At 42.2% G+C, this 24,371-nt stretch overlaps 2 non-coding genes across 2 annotated transcripts; one reads left to right on the top strand and one right to left on the bottom strand.

Moving 5' to 3' along the window:
- Positions 1 to 4,969: 4,969 nt before the first annotated feature.
- Positions 4,970 to 5,044, bottom strand: Trnas-cga (transfer RNA serine (anticodon CGA)). Its single transcript has one exon. It is a non-coding gene; the product is annotated as a tRNA-Ser (tRNA).
- Positions 5,045 to 5,336: 292 nt separating this feature from the next.
- Positions 5,337 to 5,411, top strand: Trnas-cga (transfer RNA serine (anticodon CGA)). Its single transcript has one exon. It is a non-coding gene; the product is annotated as a tRNA-Ser (tRNA).
- Positions 5,412 to 24,371: the final 18,960 nt, after the last annotated feature.

Below are 24,371 nucleotides of genomic sequence, written 5' to 3' on the forward strand. Positions count from 1 at the left end.
AAATAAATTTCTATTTTTCAGAAGAACTTTTCTCACTTCTGCGTCTCCCTTTTATTTCTGTTCTTCCTAGGCCATCATCAGTTATTTTCTGCCGAAATAGCAAAACTTGTATGACACTTCTAGTATCTCATTTTCTAATCAAAGTCTCTCTGCATCGCCTGATTTAATTCGACTATTTTAATTACCACGGTTTTAGTTTTGTTGAATTCATCTTATAGCTATCCTTTTCAGGACACTATTTACTCCGTAAAAATGTTATTCCAAGGTCTTCACGGTCTCTGACAATCCATCAAGTTTTAATTTATGCTCCCTGAACTCCAGTTTCCTTTCCAAATTTCTCCTTGGTCTCCTTCACTACTCGCTCAGTATACATACTGAATAATACTGTGATATGCTATAATGTTCTCTCACTGGATCCTCAATTACTGCTTCCCTTCCATGTCCTTTGATCTTTATATCTACGTTCTGGCTTCTGCGTATGTTTCATGTAACATTTCACCCACTGTATTTTATCTCTGCTACGTTCAGAATTTAAAAAAAAATTAATTCCAAATGACAATGACAACAGTTTTCTTCACACCTACGTATGCTGAAAACGTTGGATTGTCTTTCTTGGGTCTATATTCTAAAGTAAACCACAGGATCAGCATTGTTTCGAGTTTTGTCACTGTTCCCTGGAGTCCAAACTGATCTTCCCCTAGGCCAGCTACTTACATTTTTTTCGATTCTACAGTAAATAATTCACGTCACTGTTTTTGAACCGTGACTTATTGAATTGATGGTTCGGTAGCATTACCACCTGCCAGTGGCTACTTTCTTTGGTACTGAAATTATTACATTCTGTTTCAAGTCAAAGCTTATCTTGCCTTTCTCATATGTCTTGTACATCAGTGTGAAAATTTTTGGCATGGTATTTTCTCCCCCATTTCCTGTCTCTTCTTTTCATACTATTGCTCTTAAGTTGACTTTCTTTGTACGTAATATCGTAACGAACTTCGAGAAGAACATCAGTGTGTTGTCAGGCTGTTTTGCCAAAAAACATCGGTGGTTACTGTGCAGAAATGGACGCTGCAATGCTGTGAGCGGCGTCGGCGATGGCAGTGTCTACAGTAATATCATCTGCAGTTTCAGCTCAGCTGAGAGGAGTCTCAGGTCTAAGGACTGACTCGAGCAAATAACATTTATTATCGCAATCGATTCTATACAGTTCATGAACATATTAAGCCTAACATTGGTCGAACCCTAGGCACCAAGAGGTCCAAAGGCCTCACTACTTCGAAGGACATTAACTCATCGCGAAGGCGCAAACATCTTCTGTTCTCGGCATGTAGACAACCATATTTATGGGACGTAAGTGGGCACAGCCTGTAGTTCTTTGCACCTTGTATGATCGGACGCTAACAATCTAGCCTGCAGTGTCAGCTTCTTCTACGTTGACAACTGATAGAATTGACCATGTAGCGGTGAGTGACGACAATGTACTGAGTAGTGACTGCCGATGCAATTTCCTGGTGGCTGTTGGAGCCAGCTGAGATTCCTGGGACACTCGACTGCGGAAGTGAGTGTGGAGGGTACCACTCTTCTATATATTCCTTCCAACATTCAGGCTACCCTTCTTTGCTTAGTACTGGGTTTCTATTTCATCTGTTAATAGTCGTACATGTGCTTATCTTTTCTCCAAAAGTCTCTGTGAGTCTCCAGTAGGCGGCATTTACGTTTCCCATAATCGTACATGCTTCCACAGCTTTGCATTTTTCATCTAGCCATTCCTCCTCTGCCATCTTTCATTTTCTCTCAGTCTATGTTTTTATGGATCTGTGTTGTCTTGTTTCTACTTCATTTGCTGCATTTTTGTAATACCTTCTTTTGTCAACTAAATTCAGTATCTCATGTGTTGTTCAAGAATTTCTACTTCATCTAGTCTTTAGTCAGTCATTGTCTAAAGCTTTCCCTCAAATTCTCAATAACCCCTGGTTGTTTTAGCTCATCCTGGTCCCATCTTGTTAATTTCGCGTCTTTCTTCCGTTATCTCTCAGAAACGTTCCGACATCTCCATGTCTCATTCACGTATTTGTTGGCTAAAGAACATGCTATGATTTGTGGCTGTTGCGTGTCGTAGGGCGGTAATAACACACTTTAGACGTCAAAATACATTTATTTAGCACAGAAGCAAACGAATACAGCATGGCACTACAAACGTAGCGCGCCGAGAGAACATACACAAAGATAAATCAAAGATGATCGAGTCCAAAGACATGGCTCTCTACGCCAGAGGCGCCACAGAGTCCCCCCCCCCCCCCCCCCCCCCACGTGAAGCTTTCTGACACGAACACAAAACCTTCGTACTAGCGCGGCGCTGGAGGCGGCGTCCAGCACGAGAAGTGGGCGCGTCGGACACTGCCCTGACAAGAGTCACATACGTCGAACTGCTGCATGGATGAGAGAACGTCGCTCGAGGTCACGTCGGTGGCGTCAGCAGGCGTGGCGGCGAAGGCAGGCAGATCGGAAGCGTCGGAATGCGGTTTGAAGAGGGACAACGCTAGTTAAAAACGAAAAAAATGGCTCTGAGCACTATGGGACTTAACATCAGCGGTCATCAGTCCCCTAGAACTTAGAACTACTTAAACCTAACTAACCTAAAGACGTCACACACATCCATGCCCGAGGCAGGATTCGAACCTGCGACCGTAGCAGTCGCGCGGTTCCTGACTGAGCGCCTATAACTGCAAGACCACCACGAGTTTAAAACGGTTAACAGACACTGTTTGAGATCGTCCATTGAGATGTATTACGAAAGTATTCATTCCGAAACTTAAGATATGGTGTGGGCGAGAATAAGATGGTTTCAATGCTGCATGCATGGAGTTGTTGTGCAGCATCACGAATTCACACGATGCCAGGACCTTGTGGACGAACACCTGCACTGTGCTATGAGAGCGAAATATCCACAACGGCCGGAACGTCAATGGCATCAGCCAGCGGTGGATCCTCCACGAATTCTGCTGCTAGTAGGAGGGGTTCTCCCTATAGAAGATGTGCCAGCGATGTATTCAGGTCCTCTTTATGTGCGGAAAGGATGCCTAGTAACACCCAAAGGAGGGCTTGGGCCATAACCCACTGTGGCACATGAGTGCAGCTTTTAAAATTCGGGGTCATTGTTCAACCAGGCCATTTGCCTGCGGGTGATAGGCTCTAGTGTGGACGACACCGCACAGTAGAGCAAAAAGTGTGGACCCGAATTGTCGACCCTCATCAGTAGTAAGTGAAAGAGGGCAGCCAAACGTCGCTACCCACATGGATAAGAAAGTGCGACCTATGGACTCTGCTGTTACGTCGACGACTACCCCTCGGAAGGGGGGAGTAGACTGATCATGTCAATGTGGACATGGTGAAGGCGACCTGTTGGGACAACGAACTTGCCTAAAGGAGGCTGTGCATGTCTGTCAACTTTACTACGTTGGCATGGGACATATGCGAGGGTGCAAGTGCGGCATCATGGTGCACACCAGGCCACACAAAGCATTCAGTGACTAGTCTCCTCGTTGCCCACATTCCGTGGTGGGCCAGGTTGTGAAAAGAATCAAAGATCCCACACCAAAGAGCAGATTGTACCAAGGGGCAGGGAGAGCCTTTAGAAACTTCACAAAGGACCGGCCAGGATGTTGGATACCAAGCGAAGACTCATTGTCCGAAACTAATCACTGTGTATCGATGTCTTTGGTCTGGAGTTGGGCGAGGTCATCTAAGTTCAGGGGTGTGGTAAGTACCAAGATATGTGATAGATAGTCAGGTACAACATTTTCCACACTGGGGATGTAGCAAGCGTCCCAGGAATGTTGGGAAATATAGTCCATATGCCGGAAACGTCGCGGCGGAAGATCCTTTGCCGGGTTGAGTATTGCATCCATGAGAGGATTGTGATCCAAGTAGATAGTAAAATGGGACCCCTCGAGATCGCTCCAGAGGTGTTTGATTGCCTCATAAACCATGAGAATCTCACGGTCGAAAGCCGACCACTTACACTGACTCCTGGTCCGTTTTTTTTCAAAAGAAGCACAGTGGCTGGGTGGAGTCAGCGGTGTGCTGTTGTAAAACAGCGCCTACAGCTATCTTGCTCACATCAGTTGTAATAGAAACATGGGCCTCAGGATCGGGGCGGGTAAGAGTAACAGCTTTCGCAATTGCAGTTTTAGGATTATCAGATGCTTCATGCTTGGGTTTGGTCCAGTCCAACTTTCGTTTCCCTGTGGTATTTTTACCGGAGACAGCATCGGTAGGGGGATGATTGGATGGAGGCAGCCTTACCATAGCCAGGAAACGATGGAGTTGAGCATAATCTTCAGGGAGAGGCAGTGCAAGAATGGTTAAGACACGATAATCCGTTGGTCAAAGGGCTGTCAGCCAAGACAGTATATCCTGAGGAATGTAACGGATGTAGAACAGAGTTGAGATTTATCGTGATTGATTACTACACCGTTGGCTGCAAGAGCTGAATGAACTGCATAAAGGTGGAACTGGTGCTCCTTGGCAGCAGAGGAAAAAATCAGAATGTCTTCCAAATAAGCAAAAGCGAAAGGCACAGGTAGCAAAATGGAATCAATGAACCTTTGCCACATCTCTGCACCATTTTTTAAGATCTAAGGAATGTAACAGTATTCAAATAGGCCAAAGGATGTTATGATGGCCTTCATCGGAGTAACCGGCGGATGCATAGGAATTTGGTGATACGCCTTCGAACAATCTAAGACAGAGAAGAACTTCGAGCCATGTAGTAATTACGTGAAATCCTGGATATGAGGAATTGGATGGTTATCGATTAAGGGACCTGTACTCCCCACATACGCATAAGGAGCTGTCTTTCTTAGGAACAAGGTGGATAAGTGAAAACCAGTTGCTTTCTCCAGAATGAGATTTTCACTCTGCAGCGGAGTGTGCGCTGTTATGAAACTTCCTGGCAGATTAAAACTGTGTGCCCGACCGAGACTCGAACTCGGGACCTTTGCCTTTCGAGGGCAAGTGCTCTACCAACTGAGCTACCGAAGCACGACTCACGCTCGGTACTCACAGCTTTACTTTTGCCAGTATCCGTCTCCTACCTTCCAAACTTTACAGAAGCTCTTCTGCGAACCATGCAGAACTAGCACTCCTGAAAGAAAGGATACTGCGGAGACATGGCTTAGCCACATCCCCCAGGCTGTGGCTAAGCCATGTCTCCGCAGTATCCTTTCTTTCAGGAGTGCTAGTTCTGCATGGTTCGCAGAAGAGCTTCTGTAAAGTTTGGAAGGTAGGAGACGGATACTGGCAAAAGTAAAGCTGTGAGTACCGGGCGTGAGTCGTGCTTCGGTAGCTCAGTTGGTAGAGCACTTGCCCTCGAAAGGCAAAGGTCCCGAGTTCGAGTCTCGGTCGGGCACACAGTTTTAATCTGCCAGGAAGTTTCAGTTGCTTTCTGATTGTCAGAGCGCTCCAGAAGCCAATAAATCCTGAACGATTTCTTTTGCATGCAGAAGTTGGGAAGTGTTAAGACACCTAGCTTTATAACGTACAGGTGGGCCATCCGTGGTGCTATGACAGGTGACATTGCTGATGGCCGATACCTGCAAAGGGAGGCAGATTGGGGGGGGGGGGGGGAGGGTGAGAGTTGGGCTGGTGTGATGAAAGTTCATTGCGTTGGCAGTAGACGACGATGGAGGGCGTGGCGCAGCAGCCACACAGTGCAAGGAATCCCACAAAGCGAGAACATGAGCGTCCTGTAGATTCGCCAGTGATGACGTGGATACAGCAGTAGGCAGAAGGAAACTTTATACAGGAGTGATGTAGTACGAAGGTGCAGTAGATGTCAGTGATGGTTCTATACATTGTGGCTCTGTAGACAGGATGTGATTCGTACTCCATACATGTGATAATTCAACACTGACAATGCGAGTGCATAATGCCTCATTGTGTGTGCAGAGCTATTCGATTTGTGTATGCATATCCGATACATCAGAGAGTTATGCAGCAATAAGCTCGAGCAGAGATACACATGTGGAGAGTGTAGCCAAGGAGGTTGAGAGTGGAGTCCTGCTGAACTCGTTCGAACACGGAATGGTAGAACCAGATAAATGGCGGAGCATGGTGGCCTGCAGGTCTGGCGAAAGTTTGTAATGGTGTATAAAGTCCAACCCTATCATAGGTTCAGCCACATCAGCAACATGGAAAGTCCAAGGGCAGGTGGTAACTGGTGACAGACAAAGTGACATCTTGATGGAGCCAAGGACTGCAATAGGAAAGTGATTTGCATCGATCACAGAGACGTTATCAGGAGGAAGCATGTTGCCCGCGTGCTTAGCTGGAATAATGCTGATGTCAGCACCAGTGTCGACAAGAAACCGGGTGGCTGATGACAAGTTTGTGAGGAGTCGTACTGCTGATGCAAGTGGTGCGGCACTGGACGGTAGGCACTGTGAAGGATTGCAGCACCTAAACGTGCCCACTGGAATCATTTAGGTATATGCAAGGTATGCGATAGTTGCCTGCAGCAAGCCTGTATGTAACATGGTACCAGCATAGCGGGTAAGCTTGGAGGCGAGGTGGTGTGGAGTGCAAGGCGGCTGCAGCTGGCTGCATCATTGCTTGTGGTTGCTTGGGCTGTTGCTCGGGTGATGTCAGCTGCTGTCAGGGGGCCACAGGCAATACCTCCTGTGGGCCACTAGGTGGCAGCTCCTGACAGGTGGCTGAGGTGCTGAGGTGAGCGCACTGGCCTCTGGTGGGAGAGTACAGAACCAAAGGAGCAGGCATGCCAACTGAGGGTGATGGAGATGTCGTCCGTGACAGGTGGTGTCAGTGACGTGTAAACGAAACTTCAGAAGGTCAGCGACGTGAGGTAGTAGGTGACGTTGTAGTTCCAAAGGTAGTTTCACAATCCACAAAGTCCATATCGTGATGTCAGGTAATGCTTGTTCATCAATTAATGCACAAAGGCGCCGCCAAAGCTGTGAAGGTGTGCAGTTGTTGAGATGCTCATCGTGAATGATATTTTGGATAGCCTCCGCCAGTGAGCGAGAAAGGCGTTTGATGTGCAGGATTTTCGCCGATAAATACTTGAGCAATGTGGGTGGTGTGTGAAGCAGATCACTGATAAGGTCTGGATGAGAATGGAGGTGACTCACCAGGCAGAAAAAACGTGCATTGTCGTCCGAAGTCCTGTGGATATTCAGTAGAAGATCCATTGATGCGAACCAAGTCTTAGGGTTGTCCTTTTGAAAATCAGGCAGCTTGGAAACCTGCCAGGTAACACATGTTGATGCAGCACTGGCACGCGAAGATCTGTGCATGCTAGGCAAGAAGTCCCCGACACCGAGAGTGAAGTAGGTGTGAATGGTATGTCACCCGAGGCCTATGTGTGTGTGTGGGGGGGGGGGGGGCGGCCACAAGTAGCACACAATGTGTAGTCAGCAGGTGCAAGACATAGTGTGATGTGTCCCAATTGATTGCCCAGTGAGGAACTCACCACATGTGTAACATCTGGTGCCATTGCAACAACAGGCAGAAGGCAGTAACGGTGCAACCACAGGGGACTGATCCAGTAATTGGCACGGACGGAATGGCCGATGCCATTACGAAAGTGGGCGGAAGGCGACCATGGTGTAACCATGGGGAGTTATAATCACAGAAATTGGAGCGGTCGAGGCGACCAGCGTCGCCGAAACGGCATGCAGGTGGGGGGGGGGGGGGCATGTTGCGACATTAGATATATAAGGATGTGCAACCCCATTCATTGGAATGTTCGAATCACAGTTCTGGAACTTCGTCGGCACATCAAATCAAACTGAAGGAAACTGTGTAGTGAAGGTGTAAACCACAACTTTCTTAACTGGATGATTGTCCACGATATCATTAGATGGAGTGCACTCTCAATGTAGCGGTTGTTGTTGAGTTGCCACAGTTGATGGTGGCCATATTGAGCCGGTTAAGGTTAAGTGGGCGCCGGCGTGGCCAAGTGTAAATAATTGTTCACTATTAACCAAACTCGCATTAGGCACACTTGTATAAACGCAAGCGTAGTTAATAGGGTGTGTGGCATTAGTACAGAAAGACACTGGTAGATCCATAGTTCCGAAGACAATGTAGGCTGGCACATGAGGTCCGTTAATGATGAAAATAAGCACAAAATAACTGGCGATCACACCACGACAATGTCTGGACCACCACTGTGACTATTACGAGTCGTAGGACGGTAACAACACACACTAGACGTCGAATATGCATTTATTTAGCACATAAGTAAGCGAATACAACATGGCAGTATAAACATAGCACACTGAGAGAACACAGACAAAGATAAATCAAAGATGATTGAGTCCAAAGATATGGCGCTCTACACCAGAGTCGCCACAGATTTATAACTACAACATACGATTTATAACTACAGAATGGATGGTGTCTTAGCCAGGTGGAGGACTGTCTAAGTGTATTAAATGCAAACTTACGTTGTGCAATGGAATAAGTTAACATTATTAGCAGGAAATTTTTACTGCCTGATGAAGAAAATATCGTAACTTTTGGTCACTGTCATGTTTGGCTGACTGCAAAAGTAGTAGAAATTCTCAATGGAAATAAAATAAAACAAGTCAATAAATGTTCTGGACTTAACAATAAGTAACATTAACAACTATCAATCAGCTTGAAGTATATAGGAAACTAACCACAACAAATAGCATCGTAAACAAGGAGGAATGTCATCAAAATTCGCAAATGTAGGCATTATTTAAGTCAATGAATAATAAAATCACAAAGTTATCGCTTGACACTAATGTTATAAGGGGGGAGGAGATTAGTGTTTAACATCCTGTCGACAACGAGGTCATTAGAGACGGAGCACAAGCTCAGGTGAGGGAAGGATGGGGAAGGAAATCGGCCGTGCCCTTCAAAGGAACCATCCCGGCATTTGCCTGAAGCAATTTAGGGAAATCACGGAAAACCTAAATCAGGATGGCCGGAGACGGGATTGAACCGTCGTCCTCCCGAATGCGAGTCCAGTGTGCTAACCACTGCGCCACCTCGCTCGGTATACTGATGTTATAATAAGGAAATAATAAAAATGGCAGTACTTTGCACAACAGAATGATTTCAACGCCACAATGGTACTCACACTGTACAAACAGTACACACAGCAAGAGACATACGATGTGCATAGTGAAATAACGCTAAAAAGAGAGGAATTAGTCACAAAAATCCTACCTACACTTCTGGAAATTGAAATAAGAACACCGTGAATTCATTGTCCCAGGAAGGGGAAACTTTATTGACAGATTCCTGGGGTCAGATACATCACATGATCACACTGACAGAACCACAGGCACATAGACACAGACAACAGAGCATGCACAATGTCGGCAAAAGTACAGTGTATATCCACCTTTCGCAGCAATGCAGACTGCTATTCTCCCATGGAGACGATTGTAGAGATGCTGGATGTAGTCCTGTGGAACGGCTTGCCATGCCATTTCCACCTGGCGCCTCAGTTGGACCAGCGTTCGTGCTGGACGTGCAGACCGCGTGAGACGACACTTCATCCAGTCCCAAACATGCTCAATGGGGGACAGATCCGGAGATCTTCCTGGCCAGGGTAGTTGACTTACACCATCTAGAGCACGTTGGGTGGCACGGGATACATGCGGACGTGCATTGTCATGTTGGAACAGCAAGTTCCCTTGCCGGTCTAGGAGTGGTAGAACGATGGGTTCGATGACGGTTTGTATGTACCGTGCACTATTCAGTGTCCCCTCGACGATCACCAGAGGTGTACGGCCAGTGTAGGAGATCGCTCCCCACACCATGATGCCGGGTGTTGGCGCTGTGTGCCTCGGTCGTATGCAGTCCTGATTGTGGAGCTCACCTGCACGGCGCCAAACACGCATACGACCATCATTGGCACCAAGGCAGAAGCGACTCTCATCGCTGAAGACGACACGTCTCCATTCGTCCCTCCATTCACGCCTGTCGCGACACCACTGGAGGCGGGCTGCACGATGTTGGGGCGTGAGCGGAAGACGGCCTAACGGTGTGCGGGACCGTAGCCCAGCTTCATGGAGACGGTTGCGAATGGTCCTCGCCGATACCCCAGGAGCAACAGTGTCCCTAATTTGCTGGGAAGTGGCGGTGCGGTCCCCTACGGCACTGCGTAGGATCCTACAGTCTTGGCGTGCATCCGTGCGTCGCTGCGGTCCGGTCCCAGGTCGACGGGCACGTGCACCTTCCGCCGACCACTGGCGACAACATCGATGTACTGTGGAGACTTCACGCCCCACGTGTTGAGCAATTCGGCGGTACGTCCACCCGGCCTCCCGCATGCCCACTATACGCCCTCGCTCAAAGTCCGTCAATTGCATATATGGTTGACGTCCACGCTGTCGCGGCATGCTACCAGTGTTAAAGACTGCGATGGAGCTCCGTATGCCACGGCAAACTGGCTGACAGTGACGGCGGCGGTGCACAAATGCTGCGTAGCTAGCGCCATTCGACGGCCAACACCGCGGTTCCTGGTGTGTCCCCTGTGCCGTGCGTGTGATCATTGCTTGTACAGCCTTCTCGCAGTGTCCGGAGCAAGTATAGTGGGTCTGACACACCGGTGTTAATGTGTTCTTTTTTCCATTTCCAGGAGTGTATATGACAGCAAAATTCCAAAGAAGTAAACACTCTAATTACAAATATGAAATTAGCATTTAGTACTAACACTAATTTTAAAACAAAAATTCAACAAAGCCATTTCTTAAGTCCAGGAACTTACATCGGTCAAACAGGTAGAAATTTCAGGACAAGGTTCAAGGAACATACTCAAGACTGTCAGAGTAATCAGTCTACAATTTACATGTATGATACCTTACTAACTTACTTATCCAGTGGTCAATATTCGAAGCTTCTGCATTTTTCTTCACGCCAGCTTTCCAAAAGGAGATACAGTTTATGTCCTGGAAGAAGCTGAAATCTACACCTTCACTGATGCATATGTAAAAGAAATTCTGAATTAACAAACAGTACTGCAGCATAAAAAATACTGAGAAAACTTTATTTATGTTCTAAAAGAAAAATGATAAATTTGCCAAGATTGAGAACACATAAAAACGGTAGAATACTCAACAATAATATCATTGTATGAAAAACAAGGAAATAATTTTTATTTGTGTAGTCTCTGTAATGTACCTATTGACAAAAAATTCATTGCACGTATATAAGCATCACTGGAGAAGACAACCATATGTATGTGCTATTATAAACATGATCACAAATGGATATAAAAACTATTATATATGTGATCACACAAAAAAACAACCAGTAGCACAACAAATTGAGAGATAATTGGAGGGATGCTCGAGTATGCAATACTCTAAAATACATTGTAAAAACTGAGACATAAAGCCAACAACTGCTAACATATACATAAACCACATACTTTCATATTGTACTATGTTAAACAAAAACTAAACAATCCCTAATATAGGCATGAGCTATATATTCCTGTAGCATAGTATGCCGTGGCATATGTTGTATAACAAACACCTACTAACACAGATGTAAGCAACAAACTTTTAGCCTAATGTACTATCATTGCAGGATCACTTGAAAACAGCAAAAATTGCCAAAAAAATTGTAGTTTTAAGTTCTTATTTAGGTTATCTTATTTCTAAGTTTGATTTTTCCCAAAATCTATTTTCTTTAATTATGATATCTTTTGCTAATTTGCTGGTTTATGTCATTTGTACCTTTCCTTTTAACTGAGTTTGTTAGATATTTACCATTAAACATGGGACCTTATCCATCAAAGTCTTTTTACTACAATTGAGGGGAGTTAATAAGTGATCAGGGCTTATATGTTAGGTTTATCTATATAACTGGTTATATTGAAGGATGATATGATTCTAATTTATCTTCAGCTTTTATTTTTTGGATATTTATTTAAATTATATAATTTTTACAAGACCTACATAGTTCAGAATGGGTATGACATTGAAGTTATTAAGGACATACTTTATTTTTATATAGTATTTTGAAATATAATTAAATTATTATTACAGTGAAAATGTAATGTTTCATTGAAACTATATAATATCTGTAATGTTAACTGAATTTAACAGCTAATTTAAAAAGTTAGCAGCTTTCATATCGGTTTTGCATTTCCTTAATTGGAACTTGATACCTCAATTATATTATTAACAGTAATACGGTTTTTTTGGCTTCAGTTAATATACGATAAGGGTATACTAACCAAACTTACATGTAAAACTAACTGCAATAATTTACTTCTTATGCATTATAATATTGATGGATTAATACCAACGATTTTTCAATGCAATTCAAATATCAAATTTAACTGCAAGCTTTTATTCTGCTCATTGTGGAACTCCTTGCTTTCATTCATGATGCAGCCCTAATAGAAGGACTAAAATGATGAATATTGATGATCCTGTTCAGATCACAAAATTTGATGCTTTAAAAATAGTTACACCAGGTAAAATTAATGCAATTTTTACATCACGAATCAAAAAGATTATAACAGTTAGGAAAAATCGAAGGAAAGAGGAATATGTGATGGCATTTATAGGTAAATTCAGCATTAAAATGCTAGTCTTTTTTGCACTCATTACTTAATTTTGTTAAAGGACTGTTGCAAGGATAATAGAAATTATTGCTCCAATAAATCTAATAGTAATTCTTTTAGATAACACTATAATTGTTTTCCCTGATTAACAATCAAGCATTTTGACGGCAAGTCTAATGTAATATTTATACTAGGAAAACAATTATCTGCCTCATCACTAAACTGAAATATACAGGAAGAATCAAACTACACACACAAAACGACAATATTATGCATCAGCATAAAATCCCAAGTGCCGTCTTGGTGAGAATTGATGTATTGAAGTTGAAGTAAGCATTTTGTTAGAAACATTTTTCTAATAGTAACGTGAATTCAAATGGAAACTTGTGGCAACAAGGAATGTTGATCCATATACCGCTTTGGCTATGATAAATATGCTTCTCAATATTGATATGCTTGTAATTCAGTAAAGTATAGTCCTAATAATACTGTGAAGAATCGATCTTGTAATGCAAGAAGAATTTATAGAACAGAACAGCATCATAAAATTAATCAATGATCCCACCATGAGGTGCCAAAGAAACATACAAAAACTGTTAAAAACTTTCAGAGTCACTGTCACGGAAACTCGAGGCAAATACATGACACAAAAATTCCCAAAGAACCTAGTTTCAATAGTTTACCAAAGATACATGAAAATAACTGTCCAATCAGGCCGGTAATCTATTTCAAAAATGCACCATCTTACCACCTAGCTACACACCTACATACATTACTACAGTAATTATACACTTTCACATATAACAGAAACATAAAAAATACCAGAGAATTGGTAGAAAAGATAAAAGATCAATAAACATGCTGTCAACAGCAGCCCTGGTATCTTTTTACATCACATCCATCTACAGGAATATTCCAGTAGAAGAAACAATCCACGTCGTTAAAAAAAAGCTGCAGTATCAAGGAGACATAACAAGTGCACACATAGACGAAATAGCAGGCACCCTAAAGATTATGACAGAACAGAAGTAATTCACTTTCAAGAAGAAAGAGTTCTATTTACAAAAAGATGGCCTACCAATGGGGTCACACATCAGCTGTCTACTTGCAAACATATTTCAAACCACATTGAAAACAAAATATTCAATAAATCATACAACCAAAACACTACAAGATCATATACAGGTACCGATATGTAGATGACATCATTTGCTCAATTGATAAAACAATTACACAGTGACATAAATATAGTTCACCAAAAAACAAAATTCACCATTGAGACAGAAGAGGAAATGAAACTTAATTTCTTAGACATCTCTATACACAGAACCAACAACAAACGTTATTTTGGAATCTTGAGGAAGCCTCCAGTCACATGTACAACCATTCACATCAACTCCAACCACCCCCAAGCACACAAACTCTCATGTTTCAGACACATGCTACACAGACTCAACAGAACTCCACTGCACAAAGTCAACTACAAACAGGAACTAAACACCACACACAAAGCAGCCAAAGAGAATGGATACAACATACAAATGATAAACAAACTGAACAACAAAATTAAAAGACAAACTAAAAGAGAACAAACCATGAACAAATCACCAGCCACAACATAGAACCAAGAACAGAAACTGCAGACAAACATAGGGTACTAGGAACACCCTACAAAGCGTACAGCATGGCAAATACTAACATACAGCAACAAAAACGTACACAGGGTGGCAACATACCAAAGAAACGAAACAAGGGCTACAAATATCATTCCGCACAAATAACACAGTACAGAAAAATCGAAGCACTAAGAACACCTCAGAAGACAAATTCTCCAAAGCCAGAACATATCAGTTAATCTGTAGTTCATGCCAGTCGGCCTACATAGCCCAAACATGCAGAAATTACAAAACGAGGTACTCTGAACATCTCAGAGCCCTAAGAAGTGATAGTACACATTTCACTTTTGCAAATCATCTAACACAAGAAAACCATCACCCAAATAACATGGAGACTGATAGTAAGATCTTCAGAGAAAGCAACAGTCTCACAATAGAGGAGTACTACCAAATACCAAAAGCAATAATACAAGAAAAGAGAGTTCGGAATGGAAGTACAACACCATGCAACATAACACTGTTTGGAACACTCAATGACCTATGCAAAGGCACGTCCTCACATAAAACATAACACTCAGACTCTATATATTTATATATAATACGCTCAGCTCTCTCCCCAACTGCCACACCACACCAGTTCTGACGAAACTTTCAAAACTAGCGCCACAACGCAAGACCAACGATGAACAAGTGAGCACCGGCAATAACATAAGACCTCTCACTGAGAATGAGTCAGAAGAATCTGCTCAGATCACGTTTCGCTACATTTTGCGTAAGTGCATGTGAAGTGAAGTATGAGCACAAATTCTGTGAAAAACTGTGCGGAAACAGTACACTGAAGAGCCATTGATCGAGACACCAACCAGAGATGCAACACGACGAAAAAATGTACAGAAAAGCACATAACCTCTACCGACGAAACAGTTCTTGATAAATACGCACTAATTTTCTTCATGGCTAGTTTACAGATGACATGCTGTCAGAAAAACGACCAAAAAGAGCACAAAAACGGTGTGTAATAAGCAGTTCACTTAGCGATGTAATTTTAAGGTGAGAGTCTTAAGAAAACAAAGCAAATTGCACATATTGTAATTCTTAGGCATAAAACAGTTAAATTATTATACATTTCATATAGTACTTTACAGAAATAAACACTTGACCCACAGAAGATGACACACAGGTGTCGAAACATGTCTGGATAAATATAAAAATAAACAGATTGTGTTTGGAGTATTTTATGTGATAGAAAACAACAACTGTCTGATTTCCGACTGGTTGCATCTTAATTTTCTATTCATCACTTAGAAGATGCATTAAGTCCACTAAAGAGACAGCTTACACTACACTCGTTCGTCCTCTGTTAGAAATTTGCTGCGCGGTGTGGGATCCTTAGCAGGTGGAATTGATGGAGGACATCGAAAGGATGCAAAAAAGCGCAGCTCGTTTTGTATTATCACGTAATAGGGGAGAGAGTGTGGCAGACATGATACGCGAGTTGGGATGGAAGTCATTAAAGCAAAGACGTTTTTCGTCGCGGCGAGATGTATTTACGAAATTTCGGTCACCAACTTTCTCTTCCGAATGCGAAAATATTTTGTTGAGCCCAACCTATATAGGTAGGAATGATCATCAAAGAGAAATCAGAGATCGAATAGAAAGGTTTAGGTGTTCGTTTATCCCGCGTGCTGTTCGGGAGTGGAATGGTAGAGATATAGTATGATTGTGGTTCGATGAACCCTCTGCCAAACACTTAAATGTAGTTGTACATGTAGATGTAGATGTAGTTTCTAATACCAGGTGCACTGCAATTCTTCGCTTCTCAGTGGGCAGCCCTTTCGCTTGTCACGCAAGCGTAGTAACCTGTTCCCAGGGTATAAAGGAGCCGCAGTATCTGGTGTTACCGTAGTTCCGGCCTGATTGTGCAGCTGCAATCTAACTTGAAGGTGGCGGCCATTTGGACCGTCTAAATACAATAGTATGTCTGGAAGATGAAATTCGACCGCCTACCCATGAAGAGCATCAACACAAATAAATAATACTATTGATGGTCCAACTACTCTGGCTCGTGCTCCAAATAGGAAATAAAAAGTACCAATGTCATTATAGTTTGTTGTGAATAATCATTCTTGCTGTTGTTACTTCTTGACATAGTCTCCTTTGAGGGATATACACTTGGTCCAGTGATCCTTCAGCTTTTTCCTCTCATTGGAAAAACAGTAGAGATGAGACTCCGCATAATACTCATTCTCATTTGATTAAAAGTCATCCCAGCAAGCCAAAGTTTCAAGCTACGGATCAGGAAGAAGTCACTTGGAGATAAATCTGGCGAACAGGGAGATGAGGAACCACTTCAAACCCCAATTCATGCACCTTCGCCAGTGGCATCACTGATGTGTGGAATGGTTCATTATGGTGAAGGAGCACATTTTTGTGTGGCAACTTTAGCCTTTTTCTGACCAACACAAGTTTCAAAGAATCCAACAATGATACATGATAGTGTCGAGTTATAGTTCAGCCATTTTACAAGTGATCTATCCGTATTATTCCTTGCTGATTCCCAAAAAAATGGCCATCACCATACCAGATGACAAAATATTTTTTGCCTTCTTCGTTGTACTTTTACCAGGATTCATCCATTGTGTTGACTGCCTTTTTGCCTCTGGTGCGTAACAATCGATCCAAATTTCAACAGTCACAAAATGGCGCAAAAAGTCTTGTGAATTGCGATTAAACATCACCAGACATTGGCTTGAAATGTTGTGCCAGATGAGCTTTTGGTCGTCTGTGAGCAATGATACCCCCCACCTCACACACGGCAGCTTCATAGCCAATTCTCTGTGTGGGATATTATGCACTCTCTCAGTTGAGGTGCCTATAGTTTCAGCAATCTCACGAATTTTTATTCGGTGGTCTTGCGTTACCATATCACGGATTTTGTCAACAGCTTCGTTTGTGGTGACCTCAATTAGATGGCCAGAGCGTCCTTCTTCTTCAGTTCTTGTCCAACTATGTTTAAATTATTAATCCAAAAATAAATGTTCTTCAGTGATGGTGTAGAGTCTGCATGAACTTCATCCAATTCTGTTTTATGTGGGAGTCCAAACCTTCAAATTAAAATGTTTAATAACAGCATAAAATTCGATTTTCTCCATTTTAGATGGCAGTCCACACACTGACCAATTCAGGTGGCAATCAACAATGAAATGTATGCTGTACATTGTTGAAATTATTTACATGAATAATCATATTTATCAACCATGAAGGCGCGACAAAAATGTTACATTCTTTCACAGAAATTTACCAGACTTATGAAACCACCACTAACACTACCTATTTTTGAACTTCTTGATTTCTTGGGTGTATAACCATTTTTTTTGTAAATAAACGTATTAATTAGTGGTTATGAAAAGTAATATATGTTGATAGGATAAGTAAGAGTTATTTGTGTCAAATCATTGTGGTAAACACACTGGCAATGTCAGGGAAGTTTTTGTTGTATAGAGCACAAAGAATATCTATCGAGTGACAATTACATCTTCGAGTTCATGTGCCCAGTGACAGAGGTGAACAAAGACAAGGAGTTGTGAAGCATTTGGGTGTGGAACAAATAAATGTGTTGGTGCGCAAATGCCAGAGTCTTTGGATCGAAAATGTTGTAATATGTAGCTAGGCAAATAATAAGTTGGTCAGCAATTTATGTGGGCATAGTATACATCAATTGGCGAAAACAGTATGACCAATTGATTAATAATGTGTTGATCCACTTTGCAAACACAGTAAAACAGAGAATCTGCAAGTTCTTTACAGGATTCCAGAGGTACACTATGTGATTATCCGGACACCCAGCTGAAAATGTCTTACAACTTCGTGGCGCCCTCCATCGGTAATGCTGGGATTCAATGTGGTGTTGGCTCACCCTTAACCTTCCTGACAGCTTCCACTTTCACAGGCATACGTTCAATCAGGTGCTGGAAGGTTTCTTGAAGAATGGCAGCTCATTCTTTACTTAGTGCTGTAGTGAGGAGAGGTATTGATGTTGGTCGCTGACTCGTGGCACGAAGTCGGCTTTCCAAAACATCCCAAAGGTTTCCACAGGACTCAGGCAGGACTCTTTGCAGGACAGTCCATTACAGGGATGTCACTGTCGTGTAATCAATCCGCCAAAAGCCGTGCATTCTGAACAGGTGCTCGATCGTGTTTAAAGATGCAATCGCCATCCCCGAATTGCTCTTCGACAGTGCGAAGCAAGAAGGTGCTTAAAATATCAATGCAGGCTTGTGCTGTGATGGTGCCACGCAAAACAATAAGGAGTGCAAGCCCCTCCATGAAAAACACGACGACACCATAACACCATCGCCTCCGAATTTTACTGTTGGCACTAGACACGCTGGCAGATGACGTTCACCGAGCATTCACCATACCCTCATCATAACATCGTATCGCCACATTGTGTACCGTGATTCATCACTCATCACAACGTTTTCCCACTGTTCAATCGCCTAATGTTTACGCTCCTTACACCAAGCGACGCACCGTTTGGCATTTACCAGCATGATGTATGGCTTAGGAGCAGCCGCTCGACCATGAAATCCAAGTCTTCTCACCTCCCGCCTAACTGTCATAGTACTTGCAGTGGATCCTGATGCAGATTGGAATTCCTGTGTGATGGTTTGGATAGACGTCTGCCTATTACACATTACGACCCTGTTCGACTGCCGGCGGTCTCTGTGAGTCAACATACAAAGTCGGTCTGTATGCTTTTGTGTTGTACGTGTCTCTTCACGTTTCCACTTCACTATCACATCGGAAACAGTGGGCCTAGGGATATTTAGGAGTGTGGAAATTTCGCGTACAGACGTATGACACAAGTTACTCCCAATCACCTGACCACGTTCGAAGTCCGTGAGTTCTGAGGACCGCCCCACTCTGCTCTCTAACGATATCTAATGACTACTGAGGTCGCTGATATGGAGTACTTGGCAGTAGGTGGCAGCACAATGCACCTAATATGAAAAACATATGTTTTGGAAGTGTCTGGGTACTTTTGATCACATAGTGTATGTGGCACCAGATGTCTGCGCACAGATCAAGCAAGTCCCGCAAATTACGGGATGGTGATTTACGGGCATCCGGCTGGTTCCCAGTGAGTGTTCCAGTAAGTACAGATACGTTTCTATTGATCCACGATAGAGATGCTTGTGCACACTGTAGTCATAACTGACGATGTCAGTCAAAGAACAATCTTACTGAGAGAAACTTCATTAACCTGAGTTGTTAACATCAGCAGGGTCCCATCCTTTCGCCGTATATTACGAGAAAGGATGAAGTGAAAGAAATAGTCAAAAGAAGTCAAATGTAGTTAAATTTACAGTTTATTTTCAATAGAGCGATTATTTTAATAGAAGGCAGTAGTAACTACATTTGCTCATACAATACTGTACTACTACTGCTACAGACAATTATTTCCAATTAAATCTGATTTAAAGTAAAATTCATATTCTGTGAAAAAAGCATCCCAGCTTTCTTGCAGTCAATGTGGTTTTACAAATTGTGTTTTATCACGTAAATCATCGTATGTGGATATGTCTATGTAACATTAGTACTGAAGTCAGTCGTTGCCCCAAATGAAACTTTGTACTATATTAACCAGAAAAGCAATCATCTGCAGGGTACTAAGTAAAAAAAAAAGTCAACTTTTGTCATATTTAAGCATGATGTCAAACAGACAGAACTGTCATGAAGTACGTAACACAGTACAGTTTCCATTAAGTATTATTAGTCATCCATTATTATTGGAGTTCATAATGGTAATTAACTTCATTTCATTCCAAATTAAAGTTTTTTGGGTTCATGTCACACATGTCTTTTACATGTAAGTTGGTGTGTGTGCATTTTGTAAAGTTTCTGTTTTGTCTTTCCCACAAAATATTTGTATGACCTCAAAGTAATTAACAAAAAGTTAACTTTTGCTCATTTGGAACTGGCGGCCATCTTATTCTGCAATCTAAATTCATTCAAACCAATCTTTGGCATTCAAAATTATAACTATCTACACTGAATGAGATTTTCACTCTGCAGCGGAGTGTGCGCTGATACGAAACTTTTTGGCAGATTAAAACTGTGTGCCCGATCGAGACTCGAACTCGGGACCTTTGCCTTTGGCGGGCAAGTGCTCTAGGAGACGAGATACTGACAGAAGTGAAGCTGTGATGACCGGGCGTGAGTCGTGCTTCGGTGGCTCAGATGGTAGAGCACTTGCCCGCGAAAGGCAAAGGTCGTGAGTTCGAGTCTCGGTCGGGCACACAGTTTTAATCTGCCAGGCGGTATCTACATTGAACTTGAATTTATCGTTCTTTACATTTTGATTGTTGTTGTACATAGTAACAAAAACTCATGCGATAGCAATGAGGTTGTAAGTTTCTATATTTTATAATCAAAATATCCACGGGTATACTGCCTGTTACAGTGTCCAACGGACACAATATTTCGGCGACCATACGTGTCGCCATCATCAGGTGAACTGTCGGACTGAGCTCCTGTGAACGTGCCGGCACGGAGATCCGTACGCTATGGCTGCTCAGAGGGAACTGGGTTCGGTTGGGGCGGCGGCCGATTTAAATACCATCCACCCGCGGCGCGCTCCGTCCGCTGTCCGCGCGCCGCGCCACGGTCTTAAAACATTCGGTGCAGAGTTAACTGTAAGTAATCTGTGTGAAACATCTCTGCACCACATGATGAACTCAGATTTAGAATGTGTATAACTAAAATCCCTTAAGTTTAGGTCAGTTATCATGAGATCCATGGTTTGCACCTCAAATTCAAAACCGCTTTGTATTTATGGTGTTTTCAAGAAGAGAGATTCTCTGGTAATGACTACAGACGCTAGACGTTTTGCTACTATTAATGTTATTTTTATGGACGATATTTGAAATTTGCTGTATTTTCAATTCCGTGTGTATCTTATGAGTTTGGATTCGTTCATTTGTAATGTTTGCTGATCTTTTGTTTATTCTGTTAACTGAATGACTATCCCAGCCTATATATGGACATGCCAAGTATTAGATGCATTCTGTTTGAAATGCTATTGAGATACCGTTTATTTATGTAAATCGAGTTCATTTAATTTGTAGTGTATAATTGCACTTATGACACTATTTTGAGGGTAATTTTATAACAACTGCTTATTATTTCTGTGGTAAAGCGCAGTCAATTGAACCCGACGTGCTGAATTGTTTGTTTTCATTAGGAAAAAGTCTGTCTTAAAATTGTATGCAACTCTTATTGCATGAGAGCATAATCGTGCAATGAAACCATGTTTTAGTATTTGTTGACGTAGCTTGTTGTTGTAAACCAATTTAATCGGTAACTAAAAATCGATATTCTTCAGCATCGACTAAATTTATCTTAATAGTGTACTTTAACTTACTTTTATTTATCTTATTGGAGGTTTCTTCGATATGTAAGTTGATTTTTTGTAATTTTGCGAGCTGTATTAAAATAAGGCCAAATCGAGGGATTGTTTAGTAGTTGTGTTTGTGAAAATATCTCCATAGCATCTTATATTGTTGTTGTTGTTGTTGTTGTCTTCAGTCCTGAGACAGGTTTGATGCAGCTCTCCATGCTACTCTATCCTGTGCAAGCTTCTTCATCTCCCAGTACCTAATACAACCTACATCCTTCATAATCTGCTTAATGTATTCATCTCTTGGTCTCCCTCTACAATTTTTACCCTCCACGCTGCCGTCCAATACCAAATTGGTGATCCCTTGATGCCTCAACACATGTCCTACCAACCGATCCCTTCTTCTAGTGAAGTTGTGCCACAGTCTTCTCTTCTCCCCAATCCTATTCAATACTTCCTCATTAGTTAGGTGAGCTACCCATCTAATCTTTAGCATTCTTCTGTAGCACCACATTTCAAAAGCTTCTATTCTCTTCTTGTCCAAACTATTTATCGTCCATGATTCACTTCCATACATGGCTACACTCCATACAAATACTTTTAGAAATGACTTGCCATTGCCATTGCCAGTCTACATTTTATACCCTCTCTACTTCGACCATCATCAGTTATTTTGCTCCCCAAATAGCAAATTTTCTTTACTACTTTAAGTGTCTCATTTCCTAAACTAATTCCCTCAGCATCACCCGACTTAATTCAACTACATTCCACTATCCTTGTCTCGTTTTGCTTTTGTTGATGTTCATCTTATATCCTCCTTTCAAGACACTGTCCATTCCATCCAACTGCTCTTCCAAGACCTTTGCTGTCTCTGACAGAATTACAATATCATCGGCGAACCGAGAAGTTTTTATTTCTTCTCCATGGATTTTAATACCTACTCCGAATTTTTCTTTTGTTTCCTTCACTGCTTGCTCAATATACAGATTGAATAGCATCGGGGAGAGGCTACAACCCTATCTTACTACCTTCCCAACCACTGCTTCCCTTTCATGTCCCTCGATTCTTATAACTGCCATATGGTTTCTGTACAAATTGTAAAGAGCCTATCGCTCCCTGTATTTTACCCCTGTCAGCTTTAGAATTTGAAAGAGCGTATTCCACTCAACATTGTCAAAAGCTTTCTCTACGTCTACAAATGCTAGAAACGTAGGTTTGCCTAATCTATTTGCCTTTCCTTAATCTAGCTTCTAAGATAATTCGTAGGGTCAGTATTGCCTCACGTGTTCCAACATTTCTACGGAATCCAAAAAATGATCTTCCCCGAGGGCGGCTTCTATTAGTTTTTCCATTCGTATGTAAAGAATCAGCGTTAGTATTTTGCACCCGTGACTTATTAAACTGATAGTTCGGTAATTTTCACATTTGTCAACATCTGCTTTCCTTGGGATTGGAATTAATATATTCTTCTTGAAGTCTGAGGGTATTTCGCTTCTTTCATACATCTTGCTCACCAGATGGTAGAGTTTCGTCCGGACTGGCTCTCCCAAGGCTGTCAGTAGTTCTAATGGAATGTTGTCTACCCCCGGGGCTTTGTTTAAACTCAGGGCTTTCAGTGCTTTGTCACTCTCTTCATGCAATATCGTATCTCCCATTTCATCTTCATCTACATCCTCTTCCATTTCCATAATATTGTTCTCAAGTACATCGCCCTTATATAGACCCTCAATATACTCCTTCCTCCTTTCTGCTTTCTGCTTTCCCTTCTTTGCTGTATCTATCTTACCCCTAGTGAGATAATCCTGTACATCCTTACATTTATCCTCTAGCCATGGCTGCTTAACCATTTTGCACTTCCTTTCGATTTAATTTTTGAGACATTTGTATTCCTTTTTGTGTGCTTCATTTACTGCATTTTTATATTTTCTCCTTTCATCAATTAAATTCAGTATTTCTTCTGTCACCCAAGGATTTCTACTAGCCCTCATCTTTTACCCACTTGATCCTCTGCTGCCTTCACTACTACATGCCTTAAAGCTACCCATTCTTCTTCCATTGTATTTCTTTCCCCATTCCTGTCAATTGTTCCCTTATGCTCTCCCTGAAACTCTGTACAACCTCTGGTTTATTCAGTTTATCCAGGTCCCATCTCCCTAAATTTCCACAATTTAAAACCTGGTTCCTGAATCTCCGTCTTACCATTATATAATCTATCTGATACCTTTTAGTATTAGTTTCACAACTTATCTTGGGTATACTGTACGTGCGTACACAAACGCAAAAAAACACACACACACGCACTACTTCATGCCCGTCACCTAACGTTGGCGAACCATTGTGACGTTCACTTGTGATGGTGTAGCGGCATATTATAGTTACGTTGTGATTTAATACACGTGAACTATTTCAAATCTCCGGTGCAGAACTGTAAAAGAAAAAGAAAAAAAGTGTCTCTGGGAGATGCGGGAACGCGTTCGGCCGAAATTAAGCCCTGAGCTGTGATCTGCAGAAAAGTCAGCTGGTTTGCCGTAGTTACATACTGGCTAGCCTGAGTAACAGCATCCTTTAGCATGGATGTGTGACGTCCCTCGTCAAGTCGACACTAGTTTCATCGTTACGTTGCATATTGAGAGTCTTGCGGCTGTCCAAGCCGACCGCCATAGGAGGGTTGTGACCTATGTGATCTGATTGCCATGATGTCTAATCAGTATTTAACTGAGAGACTGTGGTTCTCAATCACATAACCGCTACACGTTTCGTGTAGAACAGTCACGCT

This window comes from Schistocerca gregaria, chromosome X, assembly GCF_023897955.1.
Source record: "Schistocerca gregaria isolate iqSchGreg1 chromosome X, iqSchGreg1.2, whole genome shotgun sequence".
Classification (NCBI taxonomy): domain Eukaryota; kingdom Metazoa; phylum Arthropoda; class Insecta; order Orthoptera; family Acrididae; genus Schistocerca; species Schistocerca gregaria.